At 37.5% G+C, this 23,780-nt stretch overlaps 1 long non-coding RNA gene and 1 pseudogene across 1 annotated transcript; both read right to left on the reverse strand.

Moving 5' to 3' along the window:
- Positions 1 to 7,890: 7,890 nt before the first annotated feature.
- LOC121048945 lies at positions 7,891 to 8,277 on the reverse strand. Its single transcript, XR_005805441.1, has 2 exons — positions 8,082 to 8,277; positions 7,891 to 7,997 (listed from the first exon to the last, which is right to left on the reverse strand). It is a non-coding gene; the product is annotated as an uncharacterized LOC121048945 (long non-coding RNA).
- A 50-nt stretch (positions 8,278 to 8,327) lies between these two features.
- On the reverse strand, positions 8,328 to 10,705 carry LOC112184182 (annotated as a pseudogene).
- Positions 10,706 to 23,780: the final 13,075 nt, after the last annotated feature.

Consider the following 23,780-nt stretch of genomic DNA (forward strand, 5'->3'; position numbering starts at 1 on the left):
ATATTATTGCTCTCAAATGAACCAAAATGAATACATTATAGATACAAAAAAATATATCTATAAAAATTTAAAAAAAATCTCAGTATACCAAAAAAAAAAAAAAATCCTCTGGGCAGCCAGAAATTGCTCTGGGCACCCACCGGAGAGTGAGGCCGATGCAGGAGTGGTCGGGGTGTGTTTTGGGGTGACGGCGACGTCTGGTGCCCAGAGACAAGGGCGGTGTTTGCTGTTGTGACAGAGGCATGGCAGTGGGAAGGGATCGGAGGGGATCTGGACTGTAACCGGATCTGGACTGGAACACGACGCCACTGGTGGAGGGCGCGACGATATCTTTGGCTTGAGGGGTCGGTTGATGGCGGCGCTTTGGTTTCTAGTTTGGAGCCCGGCATCTCTCTGTTCTGGGTGCGCGGGTGGTGGTGTTGTGGAGTGCTGGGACCGGCAGAGGGGAAGATGGGCTGTGTTTGGTGCGGCGTTGGCCGTAGATCTGTAATGCATAGGCTCTTTTCAAAGAAGCCATGGATTAGAGAGAGAGAGAGAGTGGGGGATGAGAGAGAAAGAGTAGATCGGGGAGAGTGGAGAGAGCCAAGGCACATGTAATTAATTAATAAAGTTAAGGGTACAACTGTCATTAAATATTAAATTGGGTAAATGGGAGTGAAAAACTCTTAGTGGAGTAAGTGGGCAATTTTTATCCTAAAATTGTGTAAATGGTCATGGCCCCAAAAATTAATTTCCGTTGCAAATATATATAGATACACACACACACACACACACATTAGCTTTCCTCCACACATGCTCTGCATGTGCAAATATTTCCTTTTTTTTTGGTCACACAATAAAAATGAAAAGACAATAGAAGAAAAACGGTGGACATGTGTAAATGATTGCAGCAAAAATGCTCTCTCTTTCTCTCTCGAGAGAAACCCTCAAGCCGCAGTCGGCCTTGATTGGCGGCAACAGTGTTGCAAATTTCTTGACTCTCGGTGGAGAGGTTTCCCGACTACGTAGTGGCTCGGCAATTTGGAGTTGGAAGGGTGGCAGCACTCCTCTTTCTTCTCCCTTACTTTGCAGCAGCGGCGATTGGCTTCGACGGTGTCTCATGATGGCGGTCAGTTTGGCTGAGAAGACACTAGTTTTCTCGTTCATTTTAAGCGACGCTGGGGCTTTTGTTTTGGGCGAGGTCGGATGGGAATTCATTGACGGCTGGGCTCAAGTCTATTTGGGTTCAGATCCGATCGGAGGTACCTTGGAGGTGATGGATTGTTGGGATCGAGCAGGAGCTGATGGTGTGGGGCGTTATCCCTATGGCTGGGTTGGAACAGGATCGATTTCCAATAGAAGGATTACTGCGGACATGGCTGTGTTCATTAAACTTCGTGGGGAGGACGAAGATGATGGTGTGGCGGCTCTGACGGTTAATGTCAGCAGCGGCGCGGCTGGTGGTGTTTGGCTGGAAAGACATACGTAGGCTCAATGGGTTAGGCCTTTGGTTTACCCTACCCTTTGGGCCTACATTTGGAATGGCTAGGCTTCTTGGGCCTGGAACGGGTCTGTGGGCTTCAACTTTGGGCTCACTGGGCTAGGGTTTCAAGTGGGTTGGATTACCCTTTTACTAGGGGGCTAGATGGTTTCGGGCTCCAAGGCCTGTAGTACTGTTTAATTTTGTTTGGGTCACAAAAATCAGAGCCTTAGCTGAAACCATTTTATATCTGTTTCGAGGTTTCTTGGTTTTTGTTAGAATAATGGTGCGTGGATTTCCTAAAAGGTGGGTGTACTCGGGATTTTTTGAGATGTTATTCTTCTAGAATAGGGTTTCATGAGGTTCTAAGGAACAATTCTGTCTGTCGACCCCTTAGGGGTGTTTTGTTTTTATACTCTTTGCTGAATTTTAATGAAAGGGCTGACCTATTTCCATCAAAAAAAGAATTGTAGAGAAAAGTTAGTAGAAGAGAAAAGTGGATTGTGGGATTTATTTTGTTTATTTTTCTTAATAAATATATAATTTTTAATTATCATAATTATCCCTCTGATTTAATTAATTCTCAAAGTCTTTTAATCTTTTAGGGTCATTTCTGTAAAAAATTTTGATTTTGGCTATCAAATCTTCTTCTCTTAATAATAGTGTGTGTGTGTGTGTCTATATATATATATATATATATATATATATATATATATCTGTGTGTGTGTGTGTGTGTCTTTATCAAGTAAGCCAACTGTGATGGTGTCCTTGGACTGTTCCCTTTTGGGCCTGTAGCTAACTGTTGGGCTGGGGTTCTGCCCTAGTCCATTGCTATGTTGGGCTGGGGTTTAGGCCTTTGGCCCAACCCTATGTTTTTAGCTTTTGTCTACTTAAATGGTATTAGGAACCTAAATCTCTAGCGCCTCCGGCGTAATACCAATGGAGGATCCCCGCTACCTCTTCGTATTTGATGTCTAATTGATAGGTCTATTGTATGTATCACTGTGGGTACTACCATTATCTTCTTGTGTGCTTATATCCTTAAATGGCAGCGAAATGATATGTAACGGCATATTCTGTTTTGTGATGAATGATATTATTGTCCCTCTGGCCAATTCAAAAAAAAAAAAAAAAGTAAGCCAATAAAGTTTAAGGTTAAATTTTCAAAATAACAACAATTGCCCTTCTTTAATCAAAGTCCAAAAATCAACAAAGTAATATGTGAAGGACATGATTATAAATGGGTCCTGTCTAATCAGATTAATAATGGACTTGATTATACCTGGAATAGAAAATACTCATGAATCGGAGACAAGTGGAATGGGAGAAGAAATGAATCGGTATTGATTCCGGAGGAATGATTTCTAAACCCATCTTCGCCCTTTGTAATCGAATTCCTGAGTATTCAGGAACCGATTCCTGATAAAGAGGTGGGGCCTACATTTATTCTGATTCATTCATGTGTTAGTAAACGCATGAATTCTTTTACCCGGAATCATTCCGATTCATTTATGTGTTAGTAAACGCAAGAATGTTTTTACCCCGTAATCATTCCCTTTCCTTCCAAGTAAGTAAACGTGCCCTAATGGACATTATTATTACTCCTAAGGACATGATTATACCTCTTATATAAAAGAATTTTGGCTATGTTTTACATTAGCCTTCATCATTTCTCTACCAATCAATGCAATAAGGGGTGGACTCGGTGGTCAGGGAGATTTGTTGACCAAAAGTCTAGAACTGATGAATGAACCGGCCTGCTGGTTTTTTTAATTTCCGGCACTAAAATCGGATAAGATTTATCACAACCGACTTCGTCGTGTAACCAATGTCAGTTTTGATTTGGACTTCAGTTCGGTTTGTCATTAAGTACAAAATTTTTAGATATAGTTCTTACTTCTTAGATCTATTTTTTTTCATTTCTATCATTATTCAATTGGAGAAGACCAATGTGCATTTGAAATCACCGACTTGTGTGCAGTAGAAATCACTGACCAGTGTGTAGTAGCAGATGATGAGAAGAACTATAAGAAAATGATGAGAAAAGAAAAGGCAGAGAGCATGAGAAAAGAAACAAAGAGTAGTCAATATTGTGGTCGAGGCAGACACGTCAATTAAGAGAAGTCCATGCAATCTGTTGTGTGCAACTCTAACAAAACCAATTTAAGTTTGGGAAAAAGATACAAACAGTACCCGACCTATGGTCCACTAGTAACTTCAGTACCCAAGTTTTCAAAACTATCACAATGGTACCCAAAATATCCTGCCCGACCCAACTTTCATACCCGCCGTCCATGACTGCGTTAACTATCATGTCACGTGGCATTTTCTTAGGGGTAAAACCGACCCTCTGTCTTTACCTCCACCATTCCCAGTTCCCACCATGGTTGCCATCTGCAAATTCAAACGCAGAGGAGACCAAGGCTAATCGGCAAGCATCTTTAGGGGAGGTTAGGGAAAGAATATAGGCTCAAATCCATTTTGCAATCACAACCCAAAGAAATCTTGTGTGTATGTTTCAAATGAAAAATTAGGAGGAAAAAATTTCTATTTTCAACTAGAGAGAGAGAGAGAGAGAGAGAGAGAGAGAGAGAGGGAGAGTTTAGGGAACTCAGTGAGCGATCTCGGTGGTGGAATCGTTGGTGGCCAGACGAGCACACCAGGCCGAGCGCTGGTTCCAGCAACCCCGTGTCTCCTCCTCTCCAGCCCAGCGTCCCCCCCTGCCGTGAAACCCCACAGCTGGCCAGACGAGCACACCAGGCCGAGCGCTGGTTCCAGCAGCCCCGCGTCTCCTCCTCTCTAGCCCAGCGTCCCCCCCCTGCCGCGAAGCCCCGGCCAGACCAGCAGCCTCGCCTACCCCCCCCTCTGCGCGTACATCTCCCTCCGCGCTATTGCCCCAGCATCAGCAGCCCTGCGTCCCGCTCCTGCGCTTGCGCAGCCCACCCAGCGCAGCAAGCCTACAGCCTGCCCACCCTCGATCTACCAGCAGGGGAAGGAAGAAGAAGAGAGAAAAGAAAAAAGGAAGAAGAGAGAAAGAGTGGAAAAAAAAATTGTGACCCAGCCCGAAGAAAAGGAAAAAAAGAGAGAAAGATGGGTGATGCCTGATCAGATCCAAGTCCGGAGAAGATGATGACAGAGTTAGGAGGAAGAAGAAGATGAAGAGACCTTGAGGAAGAAGAAGAAATTTAGTGAAATGACAAAAATACCCTTCAAAATTTGACAATTGACTAACTCCGTAACGGCCAACAGTGTTTTAGGTACTAAAGTTGGGTCGGGGTCCGAACTTCAGGTACTATTGTGATAGTTTTGAAAACTTGGGTACTGAAGTTACTAGTGGGCCATAGGTTGGGTACTGTTTATATCTTTTTCCCTTTAAGTTTAACATATTTTGACACCACAATTAAAATTTAATAATTTTTTAATTTTATTAATTCCGTGTCTTCAATTTATTTCCGATTTTATTCTCAGCTAACCAAAAACTGACACAAAAGAGGCCAGTTCGGTAAGTTTTCCGGCACCAATTGGATGGTAATGTTCACAGACATCCACAGGAAAAACAAAACAAAAATGAACATCAACTTTCGAGGTTATTAGCTTACTGGTAACACTTCGAAAACAATGCAAATACTCAATAAAAATTTCGTAGGATGAAGATGCAATAATGTCATCAACAGATCAAATTAGTTAATACATTAATGATAATGCACAAAATCAAAAGGCAATAGACAAAACCGACCGAAGTACAATTCTAATGAAAAAAAAATACAAAACAACTAGTGTGCATTTGAAATCACCGACTAGTGTGCAGTAGCGGTACTCGCATTTCGCAAGCTTATCTTATGATTATGATTTGCTAGATAGAAAGTCTAGAAAACAAGATAGTTGGTTTATAAAGAAACATTACAAAATTATAACAGAGTTCTTAAAAGACATTTTTCTTTCATGGTTCAAACAATTGGTGACTAGTTAAAGACCATCAACTACATTTATGATTCAAATAATAGAAAAGAAATCATAAAAAACTTTTAGAATATGAATTAATAGAAGAAGAGGTGGAAGAAAGAAACAAGGAAACTCTAGTCATCTTCATCTTGTTAAGGAAAAATAATTGGCTAAGGGATCAACATTTAGAATCACACTAACCATAAATTGAAAACAAGAAGAAGGGTATTTGTAGGAAACAGGGCCGACCCTAAGTTTTTCAAGGCCCGGCCTGGGCGAAAAATATATATACATCAATAAAATGAAATGAAAAAAAGAAATTTTCAATAATTGACATCTCTAATAAAGAGAAGCCAAACATCAGTCTACTAAACTTTGAATGTAAATACTTGAGCATAGAACAATAAAACGTGGAATCAACTTTGCTCCTTCTTATTTTTCCTTTTCTGCTCAAGATCGACTTGGAACTCCAACTTCCAATTGCACCTAATATTGAAAATTGAAAACGAATTAGCAATCAACAGAACCCAGAAATCAAGTAACCCAAAATCAAAATTGAAAAACACCTAATACGTATTTTGATTTGTACCTCAGCCTACATTGATGGAAACTCGAAGAATTCATATGAACACCATAGAAGAACATAAGCATAGAGAGGAGAAAGAGTGGTGATGATAAATGATGAGAAGAAATTGAAGGATTGAACAACCATTGAAACCAATTCAAAGAGAATTTGCTTGATTTCAAGGTTTGGGAGAGAGTAAGAGACGTTGGAATAATGGCATCGTGCGTGCAATTAGAAAAAGAAAGAAGACAAGATGCTGGAATAATTGCGTCTAGAAATCTGCAAAAAAAAATTTTAACGTTCCTTACTTATTTTTATATATAATTATATATATATATATATATATATATATATATTAAATCTTATTTTAAAAATCTGGTGCCCCCTCTTTGTTGTGCTCTGTGCGGTCGCCAATGCTGCCCAGCAGCAAGGCCGGCCCTGGTAGGAAAAAGATGACAATAGCAATTACAACCTGAACTACAAAACTCTAACTAGCAATGTGGTTTTTTGTTTTGTTTTTTTTTTACAGTGGCCAAAAAATATTTATACAAGATGAACTGAGACTATCATATTCACATTTTCACAATCTTATTTGGAATTTGTTATCATGTCATTCAAAATGTAAATTCTTTTACTTAAGACTTAGAGAACAAGGTAACAATTAAACGTATGCAACTAATTAGCATCAAAACTAGAGGTTAACAAAAACAACCAGAAAAGAAGGTTTTTAAAAACAAAAAATTGAAAGGAAAATAAGCTGTGTTTGGTATAACAAATCTAGAAAATATATCCCCTGAGGTTGATGCAGCCAGTGAATATTTCTTTGCCATTCAGTGCAATACAAACTACACCCTGACTTCTAAGGATTGAAACACCTATTCCATTTAGATTGACACAACCTGTGCACAATCTGCTGAAAATAAAGACAATTTCAGTGTCAGATTCAGCGATCGAGGGTGATTTAATCATAATCGAGGGTGATTTAATCATAGTGAGCATCTGAACAAGATAGGCGACGCGTGTGGTAACAGTTTGTTCCAAAATGTGGTTTTGTGCCTCATGCTGTTAGTTTTGATGACTAGTATGCAAATAATGTCCTCTTCACACTATGCCAAAAAGTGCATCAGACGACAGAACAGTTCTGTCGTCTGAACGAACAAAAATGTGTCGTCTAGTACGGTGTTGTCTCTTGGGGGCATCAGACGACAGAAGTGTTCTGTCGTCTGATTTTTCAGACGACATAAAAAAATAAAAGTCTTGTGTCGTCTGATGAGTTTTGCATTTTGGGAACATTGTGATATGTTTCTTTAAAAGCATTCAAACAACAGTTTTGTATTGTCTGATAAACAAAACAACCACAGTATTTTTTAAATACTATTGTGTGAAGCATATTTGCAAGACTTATTTATGTGGTCTGAATGCCCTTAAATAAGAAATATGAAGACTCTTATGTAGTGTCTTCTCTCATACAACAGCATTTAAAGGTTGTGCTAATTTACTTTAAACGACAATTATATGTGGTCGTAAAGAGCATCAGAGGACAATTAAGTGTCGTTCTAGGGTACATACATACGACACTTAAGTGTTGTGTGAAAGGTCTTTTATGAGGTCTTTTTATGTTGTCTGTGATTGATTCCAACCACACTTATTTGTTGTTATTATACGTTTTAGCCAACACTTTCGTCTAACTTATGTTGTTGTTTTGCCCTTTAGACTACAATTTTCTGTCGTCCCAATGCCAAAAAGACAATAGACTTCTATTTGATTTTTGTGTTGTTTTTGTTTAGCTGCAACCACACATTTTGGTGTGCTTTTGTTGTAGCTTGCAATTTGAGATAACACATATTAGTAGTCCCCTGTTACAATTGGTATGCATGCATTCTGGAAATTAAAATTGCCCATTCATGAAAGTATGAAACCCACATCCAAAATCATTCATTGCAATTTCTATTAATCCACCATTGTCTTATGTACACAACCTAATCATGAGCATCGATCAGTTCAAAATGTCTCATATCTACTAATCTGAATCTACAGACAAGTCCAAATGCTTAATGAATGAAGAATCTACTAGACACAAGTTAATAAAGGAACTACCTAGCTACACTGCTGTACCAGTTTCACAATCTGATCATGAATTGAATCACCCGAATCATAGAAGTGGTCATAGAAAACGGAAGGTATTCCGGGCTGCGTGAGTATATATGCATAACCCTGCAGATAATATGCACATAGAATGAAGTTATATCCTTGTTTTGCTGGATCAGATATCATGCAACCAAGGACAAAGCAGTTTAGCAGAATAATAAACAAAATATTGAAGAAATACAATGCAATTATATTAAGCAAGGTACCAAGTGTCTAACCTAAGAACTGTAGTTTCATCAAACCAAAACTATTCTGCCGCAAAATTCAGTTACAAGTAATTCTAAAGAGACAGCTAATTAGGTAGATAGAGAAAGAGGACGTAAGTCTCATATGATCGAAAAGCACTTGAGGCCTACTCACTTCGAGTTCTGAATATGACATAGCATGAGAACTCGGACCAACTTGACACTTCACTAAGTGGAAGGATCCACTTGCAGGTTCAATAATATTTAAGGCCTCATTTATCAGAAATTGATCAAACAAGTGACCACTGAGAGATACCTATCATTTAGAGTGCATTCATCAATGTTCATCAATAATGAAAGAGGAGCAATTAGCAACACCCAAGTATCATGATCCAAAAACTCTTTAGGTACTTACTAACGTGGTGTACTTCTTGTTAAAGTGGTGACTAGCATGGTCTTTTGATGATTCTCTGCAAATGCAGAAAGATAACATGTAACTAGTACATAATTATTAGATCAACAAAGAAAAGACAAGAAAATGAAGGCAAGGCAAGTATATAGAGGGGTGGGGTAAGACATGAGATGGATTTGAAACTTACTTTGAGTCATCACATTTTCGCATGGATAAATGTATCCATACAATGGGGTAAGTGTTCCTCCATGGGCTATGCAAGTTTTTGTCAAGTGTGCAAGTAACTTTTTAATGTCTTTTGTAGAAGCCAAATAGCCAAAAATTTCTGATAATATGTCTCCAAAGTGTTTGGAAGCCTTTCCACTATAAAACTGCAAGTTTCATGAAAATGAGAAGTATTTCACATTCTGGTCTTTTAAGTATCCTAAAAATTATTACATTTACTGAACAAAATGCCTTGATGAAAGGTACCCTTTTTGCAAATTCTGTTGGAAAAATGTCCACAGCTGAACATACCACACCATCACCTTCCATGTCTTGATGGTAAGAATCTTTCATTGGATCATATCTGAAAACCATGGTTGAAGTTGATATAGAACAAATATAGCCTACCATTTTTAATAACAAATGAATGTGTTAATTCTGTACCTGAAGAAAGGTGAGTCAATTTGGGTGGTTTGATTAACAAACTCTATTGACCCCCTACATCACGTGTTATATCAGAGATACCAACAAGCTTACATCCTTTCCTTGTTAAATCTTGAAACTGCTTGGTACTCAATAATCGAGGATATCTTTTCTCCCAATACATACAATTCACTGCCAAAGAAAAGGAAAGAATAAAATATTAAACAAATTTACCCACATACGCATTGAATCATCAATATGAACTGTAACAGACTAATAGCATATTATTTGATGGAAGAGTGTAATACAGACCAATTACAGATGCATAAGGAGCTATTTTTTTCATGGAAAACCGGGTTGTAGTGTTCTGCATGTACATAATAATCAGCCTGAAATACAATGCAATAATTGGGTTAGTTATTAGACCATGACAACAATCAAGTCGATAAAAAATGACAAAGAGGGAACTTACTTTGTCAAATGATTTTTTGGGATCTTTGTGTTCAACCATGTCTTTACAAGTCACAACACAACCATATACTTGGAAGACCCTTGTTGAAGTCCTGGTGGGTTGAGCAGCATCCTTGGCCTAACCATAAGGAAAACATATAAAACTAAGGGATAAGAAGGGATTCCTCATAAACATATATGCAGAAAGAGTTTTCGTACACACCATCCCAAATATCCCTGGGAGTCTGCTTCGCTCCACAGAAGTATGAGGGAGAAGCTTGAATATCTCTTGTGCACCAGAAAAAACTACAGCAGGGAACAAATTGTGATCAAATCAGTTCATAAGAACAAGTAAAGTCTTATGTATAAGCTGATAAATCAGTTCACAGTGACAATGAGAATATCAGAAAGCTGACTATATGTAACCTTGACCAAAGAAATACAGATCGAAAAGAACAATAACATTAGATGCACTTGAATTACAAATGACCAATAAAATGAGTTTACATCAGCATACAAGACTATCCAAAATGAAGGGAATCATACCAATCAATGCAAAATAGTGATTGCAGCAGGACAACTGGGAAAAGAACTAATTCATTAGCAACAACGTAGCAGCAATACAACGCAGCAGGACACAATCAACAATCCCCAACCTATAGCATTAATTAGTAGACCTCTACCGTTCGTCTAATAAATTTTTTTCATAAAACCCATTATCAAAACCACATAAATTACCTAAAAAGTTAAAAGAAATTGCAGAAATTAATACCCCCAAAAGTCTTTGCACAAACCCTTGAATTCAATTACCTTATCTGAACCAAAAAAGCAACACTGAGGCAGAAAAATAGAAAGTGAGAGAAAGTGAAACAAAGTTCGGAGGACTTACCAGACTCTTCCTCTCCCTCATCTACCATCTATGCCTCCTTTCAATCTATGTCTCATCTATCATAGTTCAATTGACATCGGCCTCTCCCTTCTGGAAATCTTTCATATTGAGCTTTCGTTCCATATTTTGTAATTTGAAAAGTACATAAGAAGTTCCTCTGCATTAAGCTCATCATGTTACAATAAGAGTTGTACAACAATGAGCTATTAATTTGCTATAAATAAAAAGGTAAAGAATATGTTCACAGCAGAACTAAGTTAGCAATTAGATCCCAAAAGGATTCCAAGTGGTACTTACAAACAAAAGTGCTTTTCTTTTACAAGAGTCGACCAAAACAAGAAAACCTACTCTCCACTGCCCCGTTACCCAAACTCTTCTAAAACCGAAACTAAAAGAACGTAAAGCAAGTCAACCGTAGATGCTAAACAACCCAAATGCAAACCCTTCACTTTTTTATTGTGTTAAATATCTAATAAGCTTCTGCAAGAACTGCTAGGGATCCCATATTTGTGTACCAAATGATCGGGCAGTGTCTCATTTCTTTAACAAATAAGCTACTAACATAGACCATCATTTGGTAAACAAGTACGGTACACAAACTTTGGATCCTTTGGACTACTGCTACAAGAAATTTCCTTAACATCAAAATGGATGTACAAATGTATCCATCATTGAAGCTAATTTTTCGAAATTCCTACTTATTTCCTGTGATGAGAAACAAAAAGAGAAAAACAAAATACTGATTGCAAAGAAGCAACTAGACATACAAATTAGGGAGTGATAGCCTAAACTTTCTGGTACCATAGATAAAGAATTTCTGATGACAAAACAAAAACAAAAAGCTAATCTTATAGTCTACAAAACAAAAAAGAAAGGCAGTCTACGAGATATAAGCATATAAGTCATATAAGCAAGCTGGAATTCCCAACCAACAACAAAGCTGCATTATCCAACAAAATAGCAGGATCCCACCTGATTCTTCAGTAGATCAATTGTTTTACTGAAAGCACATTTCAAGATATAATATCTACATTACTGTTTCACTTAATAATCAACTTCTGCTCCTCCTGTGTATACATTTGCAAACATGTAAACAAAACATTCAACTTATAACAGAGAGGTAAGCATACAAACCTTGAATCTGTAACTCCCATCCACGTTGACGTAACAATGATAGACGTGTGTGCTTCCAGAATCCCAATCAAAACTCTATAATACATCAAAAATATAAAAGGGAAATCAGGCAGATATAATAATGGATACGAAGGTTAAGAGTATGACGGACCTTGAAACCTCTCATGAAGTTGAACAGGAACATTAGCAGAGAGTCTCTGATAAGGCGAAATGCATACGGCTTTTGATGGAGAACCAGAGGGATACGCTGATTGTCCATGAACAGATGTTCGATCAGTAAATACCCCACCTTATTTATGTTCGATCAAAAAATAAACAGACAAAGAGGCGAAGGGATCTGATCAAACAAAACCTTAAGAATGAGGGACTGCCATAAGAGAGGGATCAACCCAAATCCCAGAAATCGCCGAGTCCCTGCCAGGACCTACAGAAACGACACACTGGTCTTGGAATCGACGATGGAGGAGTTGAGTGCATTCTGGAGAAATGGATGTGTTGGGTTCGTGGGGTTAAGTGTGCAAGACGACAGCGACTCCGCCGCCTTCGTCACCTCCTTCTCCAACAACTCCTCCTCACCGCCTTCGTCACCTCCTTCGCCACCTCCTTGTCCAACAACATTTCAGATGAGGGACTGGGGGAGATTGAGAGTTGTGAGATGAAATTTCAAATAATTAAATCTATTAACTGGAGATCGATGGGTCGGAGACCAACATCCCAACAATGAAGTATAGAGAGAAGGTTTACTTACAGTGGGTCGAAGCAAAGCCGTGGGTCGGCGGTTCAGCGGTTCGAGATTACGAATAGGAGCTAGCTTAGAGAGGTTGAGGGAGTGAGATGACTGACTGAGAGGTTAGAGCTAGCTTAGAGATAAGGCCGAACCGTCGAACTTTGCGGTGGGTCGGCGGCGACTGAAACTGAGGGACAGAGGGAGTGAGTCGAAGAGAGGCTGAGGGTCAGGGTCAGTCAAAATCTCGAATAGAGGCTGAGGGAATGAGGGATTAGGGTTAGCGACTAGATTTAGGTGGGTTTGCCACGCCCAGTGGCGACGGCAGTTGGTTTTTGATTGAAAGTGATTGCGGTGGTTGTTGGGGAGGTTGCGGGGTTTGGGGAAGGAAATGAGAGAGATGGAGAGGAAGACGGGGCCGGGTTTTGCTGAAGCCTGAAGGAGAGAGATTTTTAGACAGAATTTGTGGGAATGAAAAAAAACACGAAGGGTTTATGTTATGCCAAAAGAGACCTAAAACAAAAAAAGTCAAACTCACCTTATTCAGACAACACTTATATGTTGTCTAAATATCACCCTATTGATTAGTTAACTATAAGGTTTGGGCGCTTAAGAGGGAAAAGATTCAACTTGTTGGAGGGAAATCTAAAATTTCTGCTAGGGTTTTTTCCCATCTTTTCAAACAACATATAAGTGTTGTCTGAATGCTCACCATTTATCTAAATTTGAGATAGGAAATCACCACCTTTTACAACTACACAAATATGTTATCTGAATGCTCACCATTTTTCAAATTAAACCAGTATGGTTTTAGTGTATATTCAGACGACAGAAAAGAAAATTATGTCGTCTGAAAAACTCAGACGACATAAAACAAAACTTATGTCGTCTGATGCGTGTCGTCTGAATGACTTTTTGGCATAGTGTCAGACTTCCTCTCTCTAACAGAAAGAACATATTTTTGCAAATTCACACAACAGATGAAGGAAACAAGAGTCAAAATTATCACATTCATTTACATGTAGGAACTCCAACTATAGCTTGTAATTATAAACAAATAGTTTGTTCCTCATCCCAAAAAGACAGCTATAAAATCTGTACAAATTCAAAGAATATAGGACGATGAACAGTTGATTACTCACACCTTTTAGAAAAGTTTGATCTTTGACCAACTATCAAAACAAAAGTTCTCGTGTATTACAAACGCAAAGAGTATAGGACTATGAATAGATAATTACAAATATCATGCAAGAATTCTGATGTTTGACAAACTATTGAATGTGTATTAGCAGGACTAGAAGATCAAACAGGTTTGTCAGCAAACATGTCTTTCAGGATCGTAATTATGAACATGTCATAGTTGGACTTGAAAAGATTATATTCTAAATAACAACAACCGAGTCTACAAGAGCAATCAAATGAACCAGACTTGATAAGATTCCAAGAGAAGGATCAAGTGTTAAGTCCAACAACAATAACAACAAGCATAATTTAAACAAACTGGTTTCACTGAATAAATCAATAGACAAATTAACAAACAAAATTTGAAAGTGGATCCAACAATTACTCATCATTCGAACAAGCAATAGATCATAATCACAAGTCCAACACAACAGCAAATCGAAATATAATTCAATCTTTGTATGGAAGCATAACGATTTCCGAATTTAGGAACCCAACAGAAGAATAAAATAGTTCTGATCAATAACAAATCAAAGTTCGGAAAATAATTCTAGAGTCAAACAAACTGATTACTTGACAGTTTTCGGTGTTATGAAACACGAGAATCAAGACTCCAGACGAACTTCCAAAAACTTTTTAAAACATCACAAGACTTCGTTTTCGAATCCCGAATATTTAAAATCAGACTGGAGTTAAACAACAATTTCTGCTAAACTTGTCTTTCCTACAAAACGTATTTTCAAGGTCGACTCATATATAAACACGTAAATGGTCGAACATCGAAATTTGAAACATTTGAACACTATCATAAAACTAATCCTTCGCTAAAAGGCTTTTCGAACACTTTCTCGAAATGCTTTCCGAAACCATTTTGGAAACATTTTTCTAAAAAAATTTCCGAAACATTTTTTCAAACTCGATCTTCGAAATCAGAAGTCGAACATTTCAAATCATAATTGGATGTTCTCACTACCTTCAAAACTCGATGGCTGATTAAATATTGAAAACACGTTCTTGTAAAGATCAATTTTTCAAGTTAGACTTCTCAAACAAAATTTAAAATTTTATGAGCTGACAAAAACATTTCTAGCCAGTACCAGAGGTTATAAATTGAAGAAAATCAAAAACTTGGAACCAAATCGAAAATTTGGAAGCATTACTCTGATACCACTTTCTGTAATGCCCCAATTTCATAAACCCCGACTTTCTGAAACGAAAACCCCCAAGTTCTCTGAGAGAGAAAAACCCTAGAAACTGAAATTCAACTTCAATTGGAGATCGGAGCCCCTCTTCTCCTGCATTGGTTGCTCAGCCGTGCCTGGAAAGCTGTCGGGAGCAATCTTCATTTCTTGATCGCCACACTCCATCTACATTCTTGGTCTGTTTTCGTTCCTACTCTACTATCTATTAGTAATGGCGCCTATCACCTTTACCAGAAGGTATCGTCTTGTTAATCGTCTTGGACTCTGTAGTTAAAATGCACAGCGTAGAGGTAGCCAAGAGTGATTCTTTGTGAAAAAGATTTCTCTAGGAAATCCCAGAGAGTTAAGGCACTCTTGGGAAATCTCTACCTAGGAAGCCATGCCCCAACATGATAACGTCGTCTTTCTCATTTCTCACCGGGAATATACTAAAAAGAGGTTCTTTTACATCTTGTATACTCTGGTTTCATCTAATCTGAGGTCTGTACTGGATAAGTAGGATGGAGAAGGTCTGTCATTGGCCTAAGCTCTTACATGTAACGTCCCAAATTGCACCTTACCAGCTTCAGCACGTCATAGTGCCACGAGACCCTAAAACATAAACCGAAAAGTTGATTTACGTAAATGCACAGCGCAAGGTTATAAACTTTTTTGAGTTAAAATTCTTTAAATTATTAAATTCAATTTGTTCGTCCAGAACTTAGTATGAACGATTGCTCGAGGAACAACGAACCTCAAGAAATAAGACTTTAGAAAAACTTTTGATACAAGATTAACTTTCGACAAGTTCTGAGAAACTAACTTCAAGAAATAAAAATTGAGATTAAACCAAAGGGTCCACTACCTAGCTACATGACGCGCTCGAAGCAAGCGCGCAATTTAACCCTGAAATATCATTAGTAGTATAAGCAAATAGGGATCGTTCTATCCGGGGATTGAGGGTACACTTGTAATTGTGAAACAAATAAAGAAAAGTATTATTTACAAAAATAAAATAAAGAATATAAATATATACAATTGTATAAACAAATAAAGAATTAAAATAATAAAGTATTATTTACAAAAATAAAATAAAGAATAAATATATACAAGTAAACACAAATAAGGGGGGGGGTTAGGATTCTTAAAATTAAAATTAAAATAAATAAAACAAAGAAAATGTAAAAACATATATACAAGGGTGGAACGCAAGGAACAAAGATCAAAATCAATTCCATGTAATCAAATTCGATTCAAACCCTATAATTGTTCTTCCAAGTCATGAGAGAGGAGTTGATCATGTGAAACATTCGAAAGCAAATGATTTCCCATATTTTACTTTTCAATGCTAATTAACCTAAGCGAAAGCACCTAGATTAATCCTATCAAACATGCAATCAAACCCTAGAAAGCTAGTCAATCATGTCATGTTCAACGCATTACACATAGAGAAAGGCTATCAACTCAAGTGTACAACTTAGTTATGGAAAAGTCCACCTAATTGCAATCCTCTTCAATTAAATTCGATTCTTGTCCAGAACCTTTACTACTTTTGATTCAAGTTACACAAAACGGAAAGTCGATTTCATGTTCTTAAACCTAGCACCAATTACATGCAAATCCTATAAGTGTCGACCCAAATAAGATAAACATATAAAAGTTTTCTGTAAAGCAAATTTAATCGAACAAACTCACATAAGCAACTTAGAATCACAATTATAGAATTCGAAAACTTTATTTAAACATAGAAATTGGGCTTAAACTTTGCCCTAAACATTATTGTTAACTAGAATTCATAGTCTTACAAAATCAAACAAAGAAAACAAGAGAAAGGATATAATACACCTTGAAAGATGAATGATAAAGCCTTGAGACAAAGAACTTGAAGATCCTTGAAAGCAAGCAATCTTCTAGGGACGACACAAGGGTGGATGGCGGTTAGGAAATTGATGTATTGCATGGCTTCTCTTTCTCTTGGCTTGAAAATGAAGAACAAGAAAACTAGAGAATGGAAAAGAAATATGGAGAGGAAATGGAGAGACAAAGAAGATGAAATGGATGAAGGAATTGGTGACTAAGGAAAATGGAGAGGAAATGGTGAGACAAGAAGATGAAATGGATGAAGGAATTTGTAGGAAATGGTGACTAAGGAAAATGGAGAGGAAATGGTGAGACAAGGAGATGAGATGGATGAAGGAATGTGTTTTGAGAGTGAGAGGAGAAGTGTATTTATAGCCCAAAAAATGATGAATGGAGGGTGGAGATGAACATAAATGAAGGGCTAGATATGTTAGACAAATTTGTAAAAAATATCTTCCCACATGTTTATCACTTGTTCAACTTGAATTGATTTTCCTCCTCAAGTTTTTCCACTTGGTTGCAACTTTGATTTTCCTCCTCAAGATTTTCCACTTCCTTGCAACTTTGATTTTCCTCCTCAAGATTTTCCACTTGGTTGCAACTTTGATTTTCCTCCTCAAGATTTTCCACTTGGTTGCAACTTTGATTTTCCTCCTCAAGATTTTCCACTTGCTTGGAGGTCCTAAAAAAATAGAAACTAATAAGAAAAATAGAAACTTTCCTAAAATGAAAAATGGCAACTTACTAAAAATGATAAATAGAAACTACAAAAATATAAACTTTCTACAAATAGGAACTTTCCCAATCAAAGAATGGAAACTTTCCTAAACAGGATTTTAATAAGGAAATAACGTAAGAAATGTAGGGAAATGCAGTTAAAACGTCGCATTAAAATGCTCCTATCAAATTCCCCCACACTTAGCTTTTGCTAGTCCCTTAGCAAAATCACACTAAGACACACACTAACACTCAACGAAAATTAAAGACTCTACAAAAACAATGACTCTATTGCCCTTCAACTTTTTGTCTCAGAAATCTCCTACTTTCACTACATCAAGATTAGCACTCAACCAAGAATCAATATGTAGATATTCAAGAGTTAATTAAAACATATAATCCACACATACACAAGTAGGACTTGGTTGTGACAATGGTGATGGTTTCTGTTAAGCATGCTTCGAACAAGTATGATTCATATCCTCACAAGGTATATCCACTCTTTCTTCTCTTAGAATTCAAGACAATGCTTAAAAGCTTATAATCACTCAATTATATGTGAGAGAAAATATTTTGAGGCAATCAAATAGCTCACATATATAAGAAACGAAAAGCACTTTGTGAATATAATTTTTTGAAAATATCTCATGAAGGATATCAACTACTTGCACGGATGGACCCAAGCCATAGGTTCAACTCTTGTAACTCATCTCCACAAATCAAAGGCTGTCCCATCTTAAGGATCAAGAAGGTCTTATTAAGGGTTGTAATGGGGCCAAGGCTCAAGGTTTTAAGAAACGAAAGGTAAGGAATTTCACAAAGTGTCATAAAAACCTAGCAGAGCTCATGTAGATGTAGAGACTTCTAGAAATCCACCAAGATATATCAAAACGTCACATCCCATAGAGGTTTTATGAAAGGGCCTAATGTCTTCATGTTGGGCCAAATCTTCACTCTAAACTTCCCTCGAACTAGTGAATTGGACAAAGACCAAATTTTCCAATAGTGGGTCTTCAATTCAAAACAAACTCCAAACTCACCAAGTATGGAGGACTAAAATCCATATACATTTGTTTTTTCTTTTCTTTCTTTTCATTTTCTAGCCGTACACATTTTTTTTTTTCTTTTCCATTTCTTTTTCACGGCTTTCACATAATTTTTTTTTTCTCATGGACAAGTCTACCCCCACACTTGAACTTTCACCTCTTCTCAATCTTCTTTCTCAATGCCAAATCCTCAAGTAAAGTCCCAAAATATAGCTCCGCTAAGTTTTTAGAACAAAGGGTAGGAGTGTAGCTATACTAAGGTTCAGGGTTAAGGATTTAAGGGTGATGAAAGAAAAGGCTTAATGTAAGCTCAAAGGGGTTTATCTAAGGGAGTCCCACGACGGGCACAAATAGGGACACATGCTTATTTGGCAATGGTGGTAATTCCTAGGTTGCCTCTATCCCTTCCAGAATCAGGGCCATGTATTGACAAAAGTCTCAACAAGCACAAGAGCGAATTCTAGCATTCTCTAGTCCATCAAACTTAATCTATGGCAAGCAATCAATCAAATGAAAGAATAATGAGATCATCAAACATCGCCAAGAAATTAAGAATATATTTTTCAATTATTACTCCAAGAAAAAGGGACATGGCTCAAATATCTCACATGGGCTTTTATGAATCAAAACTTATCCTAACATGCTCATATTCTGTACCAAGGTTACGAAATCCATATCCACTACACATGCATGCATTTTTCATATATCTCAATTAACCAAAGAATACCATTTTAAAAATCATCTCAATTTTATGATCCTCTTTTAATCATGATTTCAGAGATATAGAATCATCCTAGACAGTTGAAAGGGCATTCTAAGACTCAAAAACAAAAACAAAAGTAACCAATTTTTTTTTTTTTTTTCAACAATTTAATTTAATTTCAACACTTAGGTACGGGAACAGGGAGTCTCGATGTGCAATGGGACTGAAACAGCTACCCTTTTTCAAGACTATGTTTAATCCAATATACCTTAGTGTATCACAACATCAATTAAAAACACAAAAAACACAATCCAACTTCAACTATTTTTTTTTTTTTTTTTTATATACTAACTACTAAAAACACAATAAAGCAATAACCCTTCCCCCATACTTAATTCATGCATTGTCCTCAATGTATAAACAAATATAAATCATGCAAAGCATAAATCAAGCATAGAAGAGAAAATGAACACAACGAAACCTAAAACAACTTAAAATTTAAGAAAATAAAATAGAAGGAAGAGTTCAAGAAAGCAAATCTGCGTTTGATGGCTCATCCACAGCTACAGTTGAAATGGGTTGCCTCCCATGCAGCGCTTAATGTTTAAAGTCTTTCAGCCTAGACTTGTACCTCCATTTACTCCTTTGGAGGAGCGGTATGCGGGCGAGTGGCAGCCCTCTTGCTGGTTTCAGCCTTCGGAGGCGGGTCCTCATGTTGTGATGCAGTAGCGTCCTTGCGAGGAAACCCAGGAGGATAACTCTGCAAGTTATTGACTTCCTGAGCAAGCTTGTTTATTGCAGTGTGACAGCGGATCAAAGAGCAGTTCATCTCAGAGATGTAATCGATCATGCAATTGACTCTCCAATCTGTCACCATAATACCATCGCGGAGAGAGGAACGCAAATCATCAATTGAATCCGACAAGCTTTCCAGGGTGGCCATAGGCCGAGGAGCACGAGCAGCTGGTGAGGAAGAAGACTCTTCGGGATGCAGTCTGGGAGAGCGACGAGGCAGAGGAGGGGGACTGCGGGTACGCTCACGGATAGGACGATGGTCCCATGGACGAGTAAGCCCAGCTCTAGTGGCCGCTTGACGACCTTCTTCCTCCAAAGAGAGAACATGGCGTTGATTGACGCCCCTGCGAGGGGTTACCTTGGTTCTAGCCATGAGGAAGTAGAAGGAATTTGAGACTGCACGCTTAGAAAAACCTTAGTAAAATCTGGAGGAGACAAAAAAGGATGTATATATGAAGCACAAAATAGGGTAGAAATCTCAACAAACACACGGTTTTAACAAAGCTTCTCCGGGAAGGAGAAGAGTTATGACAGTTCACGGCCCAAGAAACACGTATGCACATGAAAAACTCCCCCACACGTAAATATTCCTTTCTTTTCCTGGATTTATGGCAATTAGACCTGCTTTCGGCTGTAGCTTGTCTGTCACAGCTCCTCGAGATTCGTTTGGTTCCCCCACGTGTCCTTTCTTTTCCTGGATTTATGGCATGCTTTCGGCTATAGCTTGTCTGTCACAGCTCTTCGTGTCCTCCACGCGTTAACAGCTTTTCTGTGTTTTCGGGTGACTTTAATCCAACGCGTAGATTTAATCTCAGAGATCGTCGATCCAATGGTGGAGATCTGCTCACTCGTTCTATAAATAGGTGCATTCTGAGCGACTGTTCACTCCAAAAGAAAATTCTTCCGAGTTCCAGCCTTTCTCTCTCAACCCTTCAGCCTTTCTTTCGAAACTCAAATTCTTTCTTCATCAACATGGAACCACGAACTCTGCAACTAATGGAGTTACAAACCCAGCAACAAATGGAATTACAAGCCCAGCAACCAACCGAGGAGGGAGGAAGCATCCAAGCAGCCGGGAGTAGTAACCGGTGGGCTCCCACACCGCCTCAACTAAGAATCCTCAAGGGCCTTTACTATGATAAGGGTTTTAAGTACCCAACTCCAGAGCAGATTCAAGAGATCTGCCTTCATCTGAAACAGTATGGGCAGATCGAGGACAAGAACGTCTTCTTTTGGTTCCAGAACCTCAAGGCTCGTGAGAGGCAGAAGTTGAAGGAATTTCGGAACGTTCGGGTTGGTGGCTCTCTCGATCTCAATTTTGGATCCACTAGTTCTACTGATGATGGTAGGTCCATTGATCTGAACTTTGGTTCCACTGGTTCTACTAGTACTGACAGATCCATTGATCTAAATTTTGGGTTACGTGTCGGCTCTGGTGTTGATGGATCGATCATGGAACAACGAGGAGAATATCACCAGGAGATTGAAACCCTTCCACTATTCCCCATGCATGGTGAGGACATCTTTGGCAACATGAAGACTACTTCCGAGGGAGGTAGCGGCTATGGCGGTGGCTCTCACCTTTCCCTTGAGCTCAGCCTCAACTCCTACAGAGATGCAGACATGGCTTAGTATAGAGTATTATTATTATTATATTTTTTTTTTGTAAATAGCTTAATTTAATAAGACTGAATGAATGCAGTTTTTTTTTTTTAATTTTTTTTTTTTTTTTATATAAAGGACTCAAAAATAAAAGACAAATATAAATATATATTGGACTCAAAATGAAAGACAAAAATATAAATCTCTTCCCCCACACTTAAATATTGCATTATCTTCAATGTAATCAATTAAAAGCATGCAATGAAATAAGTAAACATAGATAGAAGACATTTACGAAAACAAATCATAAAATAAAAACAATAGAAAAAATGAAAAATAAAAAGAAATAGGGAAAGAGAAAGCAAATCTGATTAAATTCTGAATTGGGTTGCCTCCCAAGTAGCGCTTGTATTTTACGTCTTGCAGCCAGACGGTACCTACATTAAATAAAGTTAGTAACTATAATTAACAAAGAAATACAAAATAAAAACAAGTATAACTATTAATTACAAACTACAAGTATTAACAAGTATATTGTACATAAGACACAAGTTAAGTACACAAGTGAGTGTAAAACGTGAAAAACATTTTTACAAGTATAATGTGTGAAACAACAAAATAATTTACACGTATAGAGTATTCACAAGTATTTCTTTTGTTATAAATATTATTGATATCGAATCAAATTCCAAGCGGTAAATCAAGTGGTCGTGCGGCCCAAGTATAGTCGCCTAGACACAAACTCCCTTTCAAATCGTTTGGGCAACCTTACTGAAATGGCCAGGTGGGGGAGGGCGAACATGAGAGGAAAAATCCATTTTGGCATGAGCTACTCCCACATTGTGGTTTATGCCCATTTGCAAGCACTTCTGGATTCAAAAACCCGTCATGAACGTTGTCCCCTTCCTAGACACCATTCCACATAGGCTATACTTACTAAGATGAAAAAGTTCATAAGTGTGAAGACAGTTCAACAAGTGTTAATAAAGGCCGCCCTCAACCTTAAGGGACCTGAGCTAGGTACCAATAAGGGGTTTAGGCCAATATTAACAAAAGAGACTTCACCTATTCCTCTCAATTTACAACCTACAATTAAAATTCGTGTTCAATAATATAAAGAAAAATTTAAACTAAGTTTTAAACAATTTATATACAACAAATATATATACAATAAATGAGACAATTTAGCAAGTGATTTTTCAATCCCCGGCAACGGCGCCAAAAATTGACGCGCTCGAAGCAAGCGCGCAATTTAACCCTGAAATATCATTAGTAGTATAAGCAAATAGGGATCGTTCTATCCGGGGATTGAGGGTACACTTGTAATTGTGAAACAAATAAAGAAAAGTATTATTTACAAAAATAAAATAAAGAATATAAATATATACAATTGTATAAACAAATAAAGAATTAAAATAATAAAGTATTATTTACAAAAATAAAATAAAGAATAAATATATACAAGTAAACACAAATAAGGGGGGGTTAGGATTCTTAAAATTAAAATTAAAATAAATAAAACAAAGAAAATGTAAAAACATATATACAAGGGTGGAACGCAAGGAACAAAGATCAAAATCAATTCCATGTAATCAAATTCGATTCAAACCCTATAATTGTTCTTCCAAGTCATGAGAGAGGAGTTGATCATGTGAAACATTCGAAAGCAAATGATTTCCCATATTTTACTTTTCAATGCTAATTAACCTAAGCGAAAGCACCTAGATTAATCCTATCAAACATGCAATCAAACCCTAGAAAGCTAGTCAATCATGTCATGTTCAACGCATTACACATAGAGAAAGGCTATCAACTCAAGTGTACAACTTAGTTATGGAAAAGTCCACCTAATTGCAATCCTCTTCAATTAAATTCGATTCTTGTCCAGAACCTTTACTACTTTTGATTCAAGTTACACAAAACGGAAAGTCGATTTCATGTTCTTAAACCTAGCACCAATTACATGCAAATCCTATAAGTGTCGACCCAAATAAGATAAACATATAAAAGTTTTCTGTAAAGCAAATTTAATCGAACAAACTCACATAAGCAACTTAGAATCACAATTATAGAATTCGAAAACTTTATTTAAACATAGAAATTGGGCTTAAACTTTGCCCTAAACATTATTGTTAACTAGAATTCATAGTCTTACAAAA

Source organism: Rosa chinensis, chromosome 2 (assembly GCF_002994745.2).
Source record: "Rosa chinensis cultivar Old Blush chromosome 2, RchiOBHm-V2, whole genome shotgun sequence".
Lineage (NCBI taxonomy): Eukaryota > Viridiplantae > Streptophyta > Magnoliopsida > Rosales > Rosaceae > Rosa > Rosa chinensis.